Below are 16,007 nucleotides of genomic sequence, written 5' to 3' on the forward strand. Positions count from 1 at the left end.
TATATTTTAATTATGTTATCATAGCTATATTTTGTATTTTGTATGTTGTTTATGTGTTTTTAATGTTTTTGAAAGAAGTCAGACATGGTCAACAAGGCTACATTTGTTTGATCAAAAATACAGTAAAAACAGTGATATTGTGAAATATTAAATGTAATTTATTCCTGTGATAGAAAAGCTTTTTTCTCCATTACTATTTTTTTTTAAATAAATGGTGCTGAACATAAGAAACTTCTTTTAAAAAATCATAATTATTCTAAACTGAAGTTAACTTTTTGTCCCAATGGTTTATGTATTATTATATTATTAGAGCATTAATTCACACTCACATTTAAACTTGATCACACTAAAAGTGAGCAGATGTTGTAACTATGTAACAGGAGTCTGAAAAGTTCCTGAATCTGGACTCAATGGCCAATTAAAACATGGTTCCTCAGTGCAGAGGTCCTGACATGGGCCAATTAAAACACAGCACTGAGGAGCTGGGGGTCTAAACCTCAGGACAGGAGCTGTCTGTGCACTCGTGCTTAAAAGAGCTGTTCTTGGCCCAAAAAATGTCATTTAGCCACCTAAGATTCCCCTAATACATGCCAGACTTGGTTTTATGTCAGTCCAAGAGTAGATCAAACAAAAGAAAATCATTAACCAATTTACTGAAACCTCTTTAGCTGCAAAGGTTCACTAACAACCTGATGTTTTTCTAATTACAAACCTTTTTTTCATTAAAAATTCACATTTGTGAGCAGTCAAGCGTGGGCAAAAAGGAGAATATCTATGGTTTTCAAGGTCATGGTGCTGAAAAGTTACAGGAAGTGCAAGTCGCTCATTGTTGTATGCCTGCTTTGGCCATTTAGCTAAAGCTGTTTGCAGACTTTATCACTTTTTTATTTATTTTTGGGTTTAGTGTATGCTTGTATTAGTATGTTTGCTTACCTCCATGCTGAGCAATGTTTCCAGCAGAATAAAGTGAGTTCAGTTGGGTTTTGGAAAGAGAAATGATTGCTTTAAGCAGAGGAGGAAAGAATCTGCCACTGTTGGTGACATCCAAATACTGCCTCAGCCTCCTACGCTCTAGACGTTCATCAATAAAGATGCCCTGCGTGCAGACCTAAATGAAGGGTTGTGTCTTTAAAAGAAGATCAAAAAAAGATTGTTTTGGTGATGGAACAGTTAGCAAGCAGACAGGTAAATCAGTGCAGCAGTCTGTCTGAAGCTCGTTAATTATGGACGTCAGTTCCTCAGTGGAGCTGCAGCCTGAAGAAAAGTGAAATGGAGAGAAACAAGTGTTCTTTGATCAGCTTTTGTTATGTTGTGCTGGAAGATCAGAGTGTATGGGCCTGTTCTTGTCTTGTGTTAATAGCGGCTCGGTGCTGTAGGTTTCAAGGGAATTATCTGATTCTTGGAAATATTTCCCTAAAGGGAATAAAAGTCTTGTGTTGTGAGTTTCTCAAAGACTGACAGCCCACTGTGAAGATTTACATAGCATCATGACCAAAATGTCTAGACATCCCCTTTAGAGGATTAGTTCACCCAAAAATGGCAATTCTGTCATTACAGTCATAGCCAAAAATATCGGCACCCTTGGTATATATGATCAAAGAAGGCTGTGAAAATTAATCTGCATTGTTAATCCTTTTGATCTTTTATTTACAAAAATCACAAAAATCTAACCTTTCATTGGATAATAAGAATTTAAAATGGGGGGGGGTATCATTAAGAAATAAATGTTTTTCTCTAATACACATTGGCCACAATTAATGGCACCCTTTTATTCAATTCTTTTTGAAACCTCCATTTGCCAGTTTAACAGCTCTAAATTTTCTCCTATAATGCCTGATGAGGTTAGAGAACACCTGACAAGAGATCAGAGACCATATCTTCATCCAGAATCACTCCAGACCCTTTAGATTCCCAGCTCCATGTTGGTGGTGCTTCTCTTCAGTTCACTCCTCTCATTTTCTATAGGGTTCAGGTCAGAGGACTGGAATGACCATAGCAGAAGCTTGGTTTTGTGCTCAGTGCTAATATGTGCACTTTAGGTGCCAGTATGGACCCTTTAGGTACAAAAGTTTACCTTTTGTAGAGGTACCGCCCTAGTGACAGCTTTTGTACCTTTTTTTTTTTAGAACACACATATATACACACATAATACAGAAATGCTTATGTTCCACCAACGAGAAACAACCAGTTTATTAATAAAGTCATAATCGTGAATTACTTACATTGCAGTTGATTATTTATTTGCATGTAAAATGCTAAAAATTATTTTTGCTAGTTAGCAGCATATCGTATCACATTGCATTGTTTTTTGTACCTTATTTACCTCTATTCTTTATAGTTAACATTTATTTTGTTGCTTTCGCTTGTTGAACTTTTTATAGTTTTAAATGTACTTTTAGTTAAAAGGTTACACTTTATTTTAAGGTGTCACTGACACTTACAGTGTAATACATTTAAGTACTGAGTAATATTATTTAACTAAATGTACTTAATTTATGGTTAGGATTATGGTTACTTGCATGTAATTATGCATAATTAATCGCTATTGTAATAGTAAGTATACGTAACATGGGACACCTTAATCTAAAGTGTTACTGTTAACAGTAATAACCTTGGTACATGTACTACTTCAATGTAATAATATGCACTTTTTAGTGGTAGATAAGGTAAAAAGTTGTCCCTCTACATGTACTGGCCAACTATAAAAGCTAAAGCTGCTGTATCACAAGAAGTACCATTTTTGCAATGTTTTTCTCAAAGTGTCAGTCTAGTAATGCAGTATGCCAGTATGCCTTGGCTGTTGTTTGTTAATGTGGGTCAGGCTTTACCTACTCTGTGGGTGCAGTAGATGTCAATGGAAAGTGGAATGTGTGTGTGTATTTTCTCAGTAGGACTGTCAGGTAGCCAGGTTAGATATTACTGATGCCTCGGTGACACATCCCACCTTATCTATCACCCACTGACTGAACAACACCACCGTCTGCTCATTTTCTCACATGCACAGACACGAATGCACCCACATTAAATCTTTCTCCCTCATACACACTCATAAACACATAGGCTGGAGTTTTAGCAGGGCAAAAGCTTCTTACTTTCTCTTTTCTGTGCTTCGTGCAGTGAGCTGTGGATAATGAGAGAGATGTGTGCGAAACCGAGAGAGAGAGATTTCTGTAACCAACCCAACCCACTGGAGCCAACACTTGCTCCCACCCTCTCTCTCTCTCTCTCTCGCTCTCTCTCTCTTTCTCTGTCAATGCTTAGACATTTTCAGTCATATGCTTGACTGTTTTGGAAATGGATTGGAATAATGGTGGGATAAAGCTGGACAGAAGAGATAGGAAAAGTGATGAGCAATGAGGAACAAGAATAGCCAGGTTGGATGCAAATTGTTTTCTTCTTATTCATCTTTAACTTGATATTCCCAGCTCTTTTCCTTCTATTGCTAATTTTAAGTGGAATGAGGAATGTCTTTGCCAGGGGGAGTAATATGGTTGTTTGCCCTTTTTCTGTCTTTTTTGTTAAGATTACTTGCAGTTACTGGGGTCAAAAAGTCTACTAATGAAAATTGTTCTGTTTTGTATTCATTAATTCATTTAATATTGCATGTTTCATTACAGCATTTTGACTAAAGTGAAAAGTTCAATTAAAAATGTCTTTAGTATTTTTATTTTTTGCTTTAATGGCAGCACTTGAATGAACTCCACAAGTTTGTTGAGCCTGATGATCATGTTCTCCAGCATGATTTGAGTTGATCCACTGAGCATCTTGAGCTTCAATAGAGGAAGACCAAGATCAGTGTTACTAATTTACTTTGTGACCTAGAAATACTGAAGAATCTGAAACATTTCCTATTCATTTTACTTCATAAATAAAATGGTGTTCATTTCCAAGTTAAAATTACATTTTGAGCTCAGATTTAAAGGATTTCAAAGTGATTTCACTTTGATCCTAGAAGGAAAATTGTGTGCATGCTGCACTTTGGCAGCAAAAAATATTTTTTCTCCGTTGAGATTATTTTATTTCATTTTATTTTATTTCCCATGCATTTGATTATCTTAGGGCTCTTAAAGGTGTAAAAACAAAGTTTAAATTAGATTTTGAATGTGGTCTCAGACTTCTGAAACTCACAGTATATTTGCTCTGAGTAAACACATTAGACTTGTCGTCCACTATAGAGGGTTTGAAGAAGAAACGGAAAGTGCCTGTGAGGGTTTTTTTTTTATATCTGTGGAAAGAAATGAGACCATTTTCCCCTCCCACCAATCAGAGCAAAGACAGAAGCAAAGTAGCATTGATGCTGGAGGGAGGATATGAAAAGGAAATAGAAAGTAAAAAGGACCAGATGGAAGTAACATAATAAAACAGAGTAGATTAAATGCAATCTAGAGGGAAGGAAAGACAGAATATAAGAGGAAATGGAGGAAAAGAGTTATGAAAAATGGGAAGGGGGAAGGAAATAAGTTCTATATGTAAGACAACGCTGATGGCTGTAGAGGTCATATGTAGATATAAAGGATCAAGAATGTTTTGATGAATAATGTAGAAAGGAAAGGTGTGATACTTGGTTATGCTAAAAGAAAAAGCGGAGAACTGAAGGAATGGGGCTTTATTAAAAGATCATTAGAGCCTAGAACAGTACAGGTAATTAGCAGTGGGCTTTGTGCTAGATTTGAGGAGGAATAAACAGAAGGAGAAGAGGAGGAATTTGGCGACAGAGATGGAGAGAGCGAAAGAGAGAAAGGTTGCGTTTGGCACTTTAGGGGCCATGTGATGATAAATGCTCCAGTGGCACAAACCAGAATGCACCTTGTTCAACATGAGCTATGTGATATTTTTAGCCAATCACAGTGTGAGGAAGGTTGAGGCTAACAAGACATCAAGTGCTTTCCCAAATCCCTCATGCCTCTCTCTGTCACACCCCATTCCTCCAGCTCAGGCCGCCCATAAGTCATTCTCCTCTCTTCTGCTTCCCGTTTCCTTACTTTTCTTCTCTGACCACCTCTTGTCCCAGTTTTACATGTTTTTTTTTTTTTTTTCGAGTATTCTTGCCTTCTTTGTTCTCTCTCTCTTTACCACACACTTTCCTCTCGTGGATTCAGAGCTGACATTTTGACTTGCTCTGAAAACATTGTGTTTTTATTGCTGTTGGTTGAAGAATTTCAAACACAGATCATGATCTGTTTTGAAATAAGGTTATGATTTTGGTTGGGAAAATAGTATAAGAGTGTGTTCACTGCTCTTCTCAGAACAGCAGCAGCTAAATTACCTTTAAACACACACACACATGCACAAACAGGCCATTTGACATTTCCCAGGTTTCTACGGGGCAGTTCTGTCCCCTCTACTGTGAACATGCTAAAAGGGATGTCATGCAAAGAATGATGAAGATCATGAACGTTCTTCTTGACAAACACTCTGACCTTATGTAACACAATGTGCTTACAGCATATCTGATCAAGTGTTTGGACTTGGTGTGTGTGGAGTTGCAAATGTATAAAACTTTACATTCAGCTTTATTTGTTTCTTTTAAAAATGTAAAAGTGATCACATTTGCATGTTATTGATATTTTTAACAATAAAACAATTTTTTATTATTTTAATAACTATTATTATTATTATTATTATTATTATTATTATTATTATTATTATTATTATCATTATATGCTAATATTTTATCATTTTTATGATAATATATTACATCCTCTAACAAAAATCATTTTTATCTTTAAAAACCATTGTTATTTATTTTATTTTATTTTAATTTATTTTATTTTATTTTATTTTATTTTATTTTATTGCCCATGTGATTGATTATTTTTGGGCTCTTAAAGGAGTAAAATTAAAGATGTAAAAAAAGGTTATTAGATTTTGAATTCTACATTTTTCATGCACTTTAACATATACACCCACTTTAAAAAAAAAAAAATAATAGAATCAAATATCAAAGTTTATAAAAAAAAAAAAAAAAAACATACAATGCCTAAAAAGGCAAAATTACTAATATCACATAAGGTTAGTAGGAAAATCATGTCAATTTATGAATAAATTAATAAACAACAGCTTAAATGAATTTGTTTGTTTTTGGTTTTTAAATAATCCTGTACCATTTAGGGCTGAAGGATTTTTTTTTTTTTTTTTTTTTTTTTTTTTTTTCATTTTCATTGATTTTTTTGTTTTGTTTATGATTTGAATTTAGCATTGTTTTTTTCGCTGCCTGTCCAGGATCCACTTTTGAGTGCGATCAGTTGAGAACTACTGAAGTAGCGAAGGTTATAATTAATGTCTGTTGATGGCAGTATTTCACTGTTGCAATGCATGCTGGTTAACTCCTCATGCCGCTGTAGCTTCCATCACCTATGGGTAGTGGAGTATTAGGGTAGATGGATATTTCCTGGCTGGGATTACAAATCCTTCCAGGTGCGAGAGCAGGTGTTGTCATTCAGCTGTATCTGTAAGGTTGATACCTGTAGTTTGTATAACAGTTGGTAGAGCGTTAGGCATGTTTCCATGTGTGTTATGGGTGTGGTGGCGGTGGGTGAGGAGCGAGACACGTCATCTCACCAAACCACGGCCAGATGGCTCCTCTTCCTCTTCTTCTTCGCCTGTAACCACGGAAGCCTACCCACCAGCCCATCTGTGAGGCTGCCCCACCCGTTCCTCCTTCCGTGCACCACTCCCTATGGGCGACCACGAGGGACTGACAGAGACACAGAGAGCCGGAGGGACTGAGAATAAGAATGAGAGTTAGACTGGCCTTCTGGGGATTCATGCTCTGTTAAAGCTTTCCACATAGAATGACACACAATTCATTCATTTTTATTTTATTTTATTTTATTTTATTTTATTTTATTTTATTTTATTTTATTTTATTTTTTTTTTATATTTAATTTTTAATTTATTTTATTTTATTTTATTTTATTTTATTTTATTTTATTTTATTTACCAGTGCCCAATAAACAATTACAAATGTTTGTCCTTGACTGTTCGTAAGCAAAGATGGCAAATTTTGCCTTATAAATGCATTTTACTCACCTTAACAAAAAAAAAAAAAAAAAGATAACTTTCTACAACAACTTTAAGTTACGAAGAAGGATGTCTCTTTTGCCCTCTGTTCGACTTCAGTGTCTTCTCATGATGCAGTCATGTATAGCACTTGGGAGTCTCTGAGCCAAAGTCAATACAGCAGAATCAATGGAGGAAACATTCTCTATCCAGAAACAAATGAGCAAACACGCAGTAAAACACAATGCCCTCATCCTGGATAAAAAAAACAACATCAGCCAAATACAGCAATGACTCATCATTTCCATTGCAAATGTACAGCATGTGACCTGTTGAAGCTGATGACATGGACAATTTCTAAAACTGCCGTTTTCAATAGTTATCAAAGAGTTCCTTGGTACTCAGTGGGGTTTTTACTAAATTCCTCTTACTTCTCATTTAGTTAGTTTTGTTTTTAAATAAGTGATTTATTTACAGCAGGAACAACTGGAGTACCATGATCATAGTCAAATCAAGTCACCTTTATTTCTATAGTGCTTTATACAGTACAATACAGATTGTCTATGCAGCTGTCTTTGAAGTTTCATATTGATAAGCAATAATGGGAAATAATGTATGGTGAGATTTGGGGTTATTTTGTATTGTGGTTTTAAGAGGCAGTAGTATTATTATTTAGTGAGTTCAACGCTGGTTTAGTTCATACAAATAACAGTGTTGATGTTCCATCATCCAGCTTAATTTAATTCAAGTTTCGTTCTCATTTATGGTCATACAGCAGAACGGGGAACTCTCTTAAGTCACCTAGAAGTCTTAAAGGGACAGCTCACACACACACACATTGATTTATGTTTAGTTATCTTTTAGTCTTAAAGGGATTGCTTGAAGATGAGTAAATGAGAACAGAATTTTCATTTTTGGATGCATTGTCCATTTAAGTAGTTTATTCACAATGCATTTTCATGGAATTGTCTGTGTATAGCAAGAATGGGACACATAAAATATTGGTGTCTGTGGTTTGTAATGGTGAATAAATGTCTTTTTTTTCAGCAAAGGACTTCAATTCTTTCCCTTTGCTTATTTTGCATATTGTTTTTCCAAGAATGTATTACTCACCACCATGCATCGATTGTGTTCAATTAAGATGTTCTTTTGTGCGTACAGGTGTACTAGTGCATTGTGCAATCTGATATCAGATGTTATCTTAGGTCACAAGCGTTCTGCACACCCACTTTATGCAATATTTGCATCAGCCTTGCCTTATTTATAACTCCACCAGCTTTTTCTTTTCATCTACATTCGCTCTGCCTGTGCTTTTTCTGAGTTCACCGTAAGTCAGTCTGATTCAAGCTTTTTCTGTTGTGCTTGTTTTTAAAGTTTGCAGCAGTGTTGTTCGTTAATGCTAAGTAAAACTGAACTATTCAAAATCTCCTTTGATAAGTGGAATAAAGTTGGAATAAAATGAAATATACATATTAGATGGACAAAAAACTTAAACCTTGGCAGAAAAAAAAGCTTAAAGAGGTTTGAGTACATTTCACTGCTGGTCTGATGCAAAAAAAAAAGCTTAAAGAAGTTTAAAACACTTTTAAAAATCTTGAATCTTGAATCTTAAAAAGTAAACTAAAGTTAAAATGAAAACTAAAAATTAAAAAGCAAATCCAAAATACATTACACTGGTTTTGTATTTTGAGTGTTTAGTATATTTAATGTGTTTACTGTACATCCACTTAAATTTCATAACCGTGTGCAGCAATAGACTTTATTTAATCATGATATAGTTAAGATTCAGTTCTACTCTAGTTCCCCATGACCTTTCTCCTTCAGAGGTCATCCAGAAAAACTGCAGGGTGATTTATTATGCAAATTTATGTGACATTTATTCTGCTCTAATTATTAGGTATTGTCTTACATATTTATGTTTACATGATATTATCAGTGAGGAAACGCGTGAAAGAGATTGTGTGTGTGTGTTTGATGATAGTTTATATGCATACTATAATCGCTAATTTGTATAGATTCATAGGACTAATTTAATTTAATTTCACTGTCAAAGGCTTAATCAGGTTTTATCCTCAAGTTATACATCATTATGACATCATCATTATAAAGCTTCAGCCTCCCGTAGCAGGCTTAACATCTGCTGCCTCACATCCAATAAAGGAATGGACTAATCATCAACTCTGATTCATTCATTTCAGTTGTTTTAAATTAAATCCATCACTTAATGAATGGAAAAGCGATGCGTGCCTAAATGGTATTGCAAAATCTCAAGGATTTTTAAAGGAATTATGAAGGCCTAAAATATAAATGTGATGCTCTTTTGTGTGCGTCAGTGTAGTGGGCAGCATGGAGCGAGACCGCTTATCTTTCTTTAGAGAACTTGAAAGTGGGTCGATTCTTCTGCCTGCTTCTTTGCTGTGAGGTAAAGAGATGAGTGAAGAAGCACGCGTAGCGCTCCAATACGTATGACCTGGCAGACCCTGTTATTTCAGCAGTTAGAAAAAGAGAGAGAGTGAGAGGAAAAGAAGCAATGAGAAAAAGAGACAAATATCGCTGCTGGTAACAATCCCATCCAAAATAAACCTGTTTGATGCTGGACCTTTCTGCTCTTTGCTTGCATTATATAACAGTTAAATAACTGGAGATGCAGAACCTCGTGTGACTCAACTTTTCATGAACCAAATGCTCATGTCTCTCCTTCCTGCTTTCTGCTTATTTTCATGATATTTTAGAAATCCCCTCTTACAGAGATCTATGTGGATCCGTTATGAGGAATTTATTATTTTATGCAGTGTTCAAGCTTATGAAGTCTCATGTAGACAGTAATTAACCAAATTTAGATCATGTAGGTGGGAACAGGTTGATGTGTGTGTGTGTGTTTGTGTCTGTGTGTGAATGCAATAATTTCCTGATGATTTGAAGGATTATTCTGCACTGGCATTAAACTAAAACCTGACCTTACTCCAGCTGACTGGTACTGTCACATTAGCAGACCTGAATCCATAAGTATTTTATTTCCTCTTTAATAGGCATGGTAAAATGGTGAGCTAACAACCAATAAACTCAACAATAAATGAGGGCGTGAGTGTGTGTGCAAAGAACATGTTAAATTTGTTAACATGTTAAAAAATTAAAACATCAAATATTTATAATAATGATAGTTTTTCATTAATTACAATCCTGCAATTGTGTTGTTGCAGTTTTTGTTTTTCATTAATTACAATCCTGCAATTGTGTTGTTGCAGTTTTCAGGGTCCTGTTTGGAAGCAGTCTTATTGTCGCAGTGATTGAAATTTTCTGATTGTGGTTGTGTTAGTAAAATCATTAGACACGTAAACGTTTAAATGTAAATTATGACATAAATGCTAGTGAAACCAGTCAGATTGCGTCAAAAAGTACACATTATATGACAATCAATAGTTTATTCTGTTACACCAGTAGGTGGCAACAAATGGCTATCTTTGTGAGTGATTCAGTGAATCTTTCTCTCAGTTGATTCTTTCAAACACATTGATTCATTCAGGTACAAATCAAGTGACTGCTTTCATAAGTGAGTCACTGAATTATTCACTCAACCATTTAGTTCAAAAACACTAAATGAAAACACTGACTCATTCAGGAAAAAAATCATCAATAACAGTTCACACTTTATACGTATTTCAAAACAGTTTTCACTGGCAAAGCAGAAATGTACAAAGTAACTGGTAATATTGTGTCATTAATATCTAAGTTACTCAATATTAACTTCTTGTTTATTGTATACAATATCACACTCGCAACTTGTAGTGGCAATGTTGATCTGAGCTGAGCATATCTCCCCAACTGTGATTATGTAGCAAGTAATAACAGCCTTTTTAATTATATTTCATTTATAGTATCTCACATCTGATTTGATTTTACGTTCCTGTACATCTGTGACTGCTATCTGAAACCGTTTGACAGTAAGTGTTCTGCTAGACTGAATGTCTGTGGAGCAAAACTGTGAGCAGATGAAGTGTTTCTCTCTCAGCTCCTTTAATGATGTCTCTGATGGTTTTCAGAAGCATATTAAAAATGAATCCCGCATAGACATACATACACAGTCATATGTGTATTAAAATATATTTGTTCTTAAGTTTAAAAACCGCCTCTGTCTCATCAAACATTGACATTGTTAGCAGTCTTGTTATTGTAATTACTCGTGGGATGAGTCTCCACAGCGACTGAGAAAAGAGAGACGGGGGATGGCGATCTCTTGTTTAGTTTAATTAAAGAGCCTGCTATTAACACTAGGGGAAATAAACAAGCTGGTAATCCGCCCCAACCATAGTGAGTGAGTGAGTGTTTCAATAACGGTATTGTGAACATTCAGGGTGAAACCAGATTGATTCGCAGTCTCACTGTTTGAGTCTAATCAAATCTTCCAGTGCAGAGCTAAATAATGAACACTTCTCAAACATCTGATGTTGAAGACGGGGACACAGGACACCGCATGCAACAGAAAGAGAGGCGGCCATGCGCTGCTACTTTCGGTTGCTTTTCTTAGTCCGTGTATGTCTGTGAATGTTTCTCTGATTGTGTGACTCATCCATAATGGACTTGTTAGAAAAAGAGTTGTTTCTCAGTCAGTTTGATGGCCCCTAGGCGGTAATAGCAATTATACAACAGTGAGGAAAGGTCTCTTTGCTCTGTTTGCAACCACAGAAAGAGAGAGGAGGAGTGATTGAACAGTTGCAGTTGTTTAGTTTTGTTTAACAACATCTAACCGATTGCACCTCCTCCCGCTGGATGGGTTTTACATATCTCCTGGAATTAACTGATTTTTTGCTTTTCTTTGTGTATGTGTTTCAGCTATTCCCTCTACTGTATATCCACCAGACTAATTCACCCTGAATAAGTCATTACATTTGATAGGGCTCCATTTAGAATATGCCGTTGGCTTTTTAAAATGATTGCAATGTTTTGAATGTGAAATGTGCAGCATTTACAATACCAAAGAATTAATTAGTTTAATTCAATTAGTTCTCACTGCACTTTCTGGATGTGATGGCTAAATCAAAAAGGGAATTTATGAGATAAATTTTTCCATTTTGTCAAATAAGACAACTTAAGTCTTATTTGGTTGGGTTTGCGAAACCCTGGTGGTTTGTGTTTTCACAAAAAGCTAATAATTAATTATAATAAATAAATAATTAAAAACCATTTACATTAAATCAAGATAAAACATATACACACACAAAAGAAATATTAAATTGCATCTCATGTGACCATTAGCCAACTGTTAACATACAAATGTGTTGTTTAAATATTTGAATATTTGCTCTCATGGTAGGTCAAAGGGCTTTGTCTGACAAATACGTTTGGGAGTTTTATGCGATGCATGGTTAATTTTGAATGGCTCAGTGGAGAAATATGATTTTGACCTACAAAGTGTGTAGTAACTGCATCTGCCAGGAGGGCCTAACGGGATTATGCTAACCAGCAAAACCTTGACAACTTGGGTGACACTAGTGGTACGGAAATGATATATTCCACCCTTAAAAAGGTCCTTGGTGAAAAGCCACTGTTGTTTTGAGCAGCAAAACACTAGAGGCCATTGTAAAATAGGCCTCCGATGTTTAGCACTGGCTTTGTGTGTTTGCTGCATAATGAGCATAATGGAGGATTCTGTGCACATGTGTAAGTGTGTGTATTTAAGTAAAAGATGTCTTTGTATAACTTTGTAGGATTAATGTAATGTATGACAAAATCAAAGGGTTTACGGCAACGAAAAAGCATCAGATAGGAAAAGTGTCTCTTATAGTCTGTGTTGAATCAATAAACTCAGCTTATGTGATCTTATTTTAGCAGTGGTTTCATTTCTTTTTGACAAAATTCAGGATATACCCCAAATATATGTATATTCAAGAATACATACTCATGGAATTATGGATGCTAAAATGGAATTAGCATGCTAGTTAGTTTGCAAAAACAGATAACGCCATTTTAATAATTTTCAAAAATCATGTTTTTTCATGTGCATTTCAATTATTCTCAGTCAAACTGCAGTTGGTTTACTTTAAGTTAAAAAAATAAAAAAATAAAATAAAAATAAAAATAAAATACAGCTAACTAACACAATAAAACACAATAAAAACATGCTAACATAATAAAAAACATGATTTTTGAAAATTAAATTTTAATTTATGTGTTTTTGCAAATAAACTCTTCATATATATATATTTATTTTTGAAAATAAAAAAAAAAACATCTGTTTTTGCAAATAAACTCTTCATATGTATGAGTTTTTTGTTTTTTACAGGATTTTCTTATGCTCATCAAGGCTGCATTTATTTGATAAAAAAATACAGGAAAAATGTAATATTGTGAAATATTATTACGATGTAAAATGTGTTTTTCTATTTTATTATACTTCAAAATATAATTTATTTCTGTGATGCAAAGCTGAATTTCCATCAGCCATTACTCCAGTATAACATGTCAAATGATCCTTCAGAAATATATATATATAATAATTAACTAACACAATAAGACACAATAAAAACATGCTAACATAATAAAAAACATGTTTTTTGTGTTTTTTGTTAAATCATTATATACTGATTTGCTGCTCAAAAAACAATTCTTAGTATTATCAATCAGGAAACACTGTGCAAGGAAACATTTTCCAGAATTCTTTGATGAATAGAAAGTTCAAAAGAACATCATTTATTTGAAATAAAAGTCTTTTGTTACATTCTAAATGTCTTTTCTGTCACCTTTGATCTATTTAACGCATCCTTGCTGAATCAAATTAAGCTTACTGAGCCTAATTTATATAAAATATATATATGTATAGGCTACAAATTCAATTTTGCCAATCCAAGGGTGTCAGAACTGCCACTGGTCTTCCTTCAAAACAAATTGGTGCATGACGCCCCTGCCTGTTTCTTTCCTGTCTCTCCTCTGCCTCCCCATCATTCATTACCTCCTCTCTCTCCTCTCCGTATGCTCCTGATGGGCTCCCAGGCGAGCAGAAGGCAGTCTGTCTCCCTGATGGCAGCATGTGTGTGCTTTGCTGTGGTTAAAGGAACAGCCAGGGGAAGATGAGAGGGGAGGCGTTTGAAGATGTATGTTTAGGGTGCTGAAATTAAACTACTTTTTGTGTGTTTTAATACAAAGTATGTAGCCTTTGATTTCATTGCTGGTTCTTTACTATCCAGGGTCCTAGAATGTGCCAGGGCTTTTCTCTTCTCTGATTGGTCACCTGTTTCACCGGCGTATTTTGATTTGGTGCAGCTGCAGTCACACAGTTCCACTTTCTTATCCATAGTGCCATCATTTTTTTATGTTTACATGCTAGTTTTGCCACTATGATGCGGATATAAACTTTTTTAATTTAGGAATATGAAATTGCTTCTCTTATTTATTTATTTTTTTTAGCTGCAAACTAGGTAAAGCTGGAGCTGAAGTCATTCTAATCTCTGGAAGATAAAAAAGGTCTCTAGAATAAATATGCAGCAATACAAGACTGTGCTGTAAAGTTATCAGAAAATTCACAAAAACACACATTGTATTCAGCACAAGTATTGCCTTTGCACACAAGTAGTTCTTTATAACAGTGGGATAAATATTGCTGTGAAGACTTCTTATGGAGCTTTAGTGTTTAGAGTTTGTTAGCTCTCATTTTCTCTCCCTTGCTCACTAAACATCATTGTTCTCTTGTACTTTTTGAAAAGGTCTTGCTAACACATTCTCAGGCTGTTATTTTGCATTGATTTTGTCTGTCAGAGTAATTCTAGCTTGGCTTCTGTGATGGATGGAGGCGAACAACCCATCTCCACTTCCGGCGTTGTGCGCTCACTCTCTCTTTCTCTGTGCCTGCAGCAGTTACCTGCTTTTAGCACATCAGATTGGTCCACTCTCTTTGCTGATGATATCTGCTTCCATGCACAGGTCAAATCAATGCCCTTTGTTTCCTTACACTCAAGATGGTTATTTTGTTCCAGCATTTTGTCTTTATTAGGAGAATGAGTAGCTGAGGGTATATGATCTGAGATGAGAGAATGAGACAGCAGGGTACAGTTTTCTTGGAATCAACGCTTGAAGCCTTTTGGGTTTTTTTCATTAATCTGGCCCATTGTGGACTCGAATTCTTTGCACTGCCTTACTTTAATTTAATACAGATTTGAGCAGAGCTACATGGGATTGCGTTATTTATCATACGCAATAAATGCAAATTTACTGTTGTTTTTGCATAGTAATCATGCTTCAGCTCTAGCATTTTTATTAAAGGGGTCAAATGATGTTGCTAAAAAGAACATTATTTTGTGTATTTGGTGTAATGCAATGTGTTTATGCGGTTTAAGTTTCAAAAACCACATTATTTTCCATATAATGTACATTATTGTTTCTCCTCTATGCCCCGCCTTTTGAAATGCATCGATTTTTACAAAGCTTATCGTTCTGAAAAAAAACTGATTCAACCAGTTCACGAAGAAGATCCGGTTAAATAGAAAGATTCATTCACGATCCGGACATCACTAGATGAGACAAAAACATTAAAACCCATTACAAACGAGGCATTTGTTGCATTCAGTGGGGACATAATTACTGATTAAAATGACTTATACTGTCTTTTTACGCATTGCATTGCGTATCGCACCGCGTAAACATAAAACCATGTCTGCATTTGTGATCGGAGAAACAAACAACAAGCCTAATCTGCTAAAAACTCGTGTTTGAATCATCATTGTCAGATTATTTAAATATATAAAAAAAGTACTTTACAGGCTGTGAGTCAGTAGTGCCAGACTGTCCTTGCAAAGTTTGAACTGCCCAACTTTATAGAAACAGCCATTGTGCCACAGATGCATTGCAGGCTACTGGTTCAGGAAACAGTCCTCATCCTCCATAAACTGCGCAGCACCCATCAGAATATTTGGGTTGAACTGTTCTGGAACAGTGTTGAAATATAACTTAACCACTGATTTCTAGTCGTGTCCTCTTTTGCAAGGCCAAAAAAAGTAGTTTCACTTTCACAATGA

General features: G+C 35.1%; 1 protein-coding gene across 17 annotated transcripts in view; it reads left to right on the top strand.

The window, feature by feature from the left end:
- The window catches only part of LOC109098710 (SRC kinase signaling inhibitor 1-like), a 113,029-nt gene that overhangs the window by 34,952 nt on the left and 62,070 nt on the right, over positions 1–16,007 (top strand). The window contains exon 1 of one of the 17 annotated variants that reach the window (XM_042719856.1): positions 3,217–3,374. The exons of 15 other annotated variants lie outside the window; for them this stretch is intronic. The gene's annotated coding sequence lies outside the window, so the exon portion shown is untranslated. Of the gene's footprint in view, positions 1–3,216; positions 3,375–16,007 lie in introns of those variants that run through there. One more of the 17 variants, XM_042719857.1, reaches the window with a different exon arrangement.

Source organism: Cyprinus carpio, chromosome B3, assembly GCF_018340385.1.
Source record: "Cyprinus carpio isolate SPL01 chromosome B3, ASM1834038v1, whole genome shotgun sequence".
Lineage (NCBI taxonomy): Eukaryota > Metazoa > Chordata > Actinopteri > Cypriniformes > Cyprinidae > Cyprinus > Cyprinus carpio.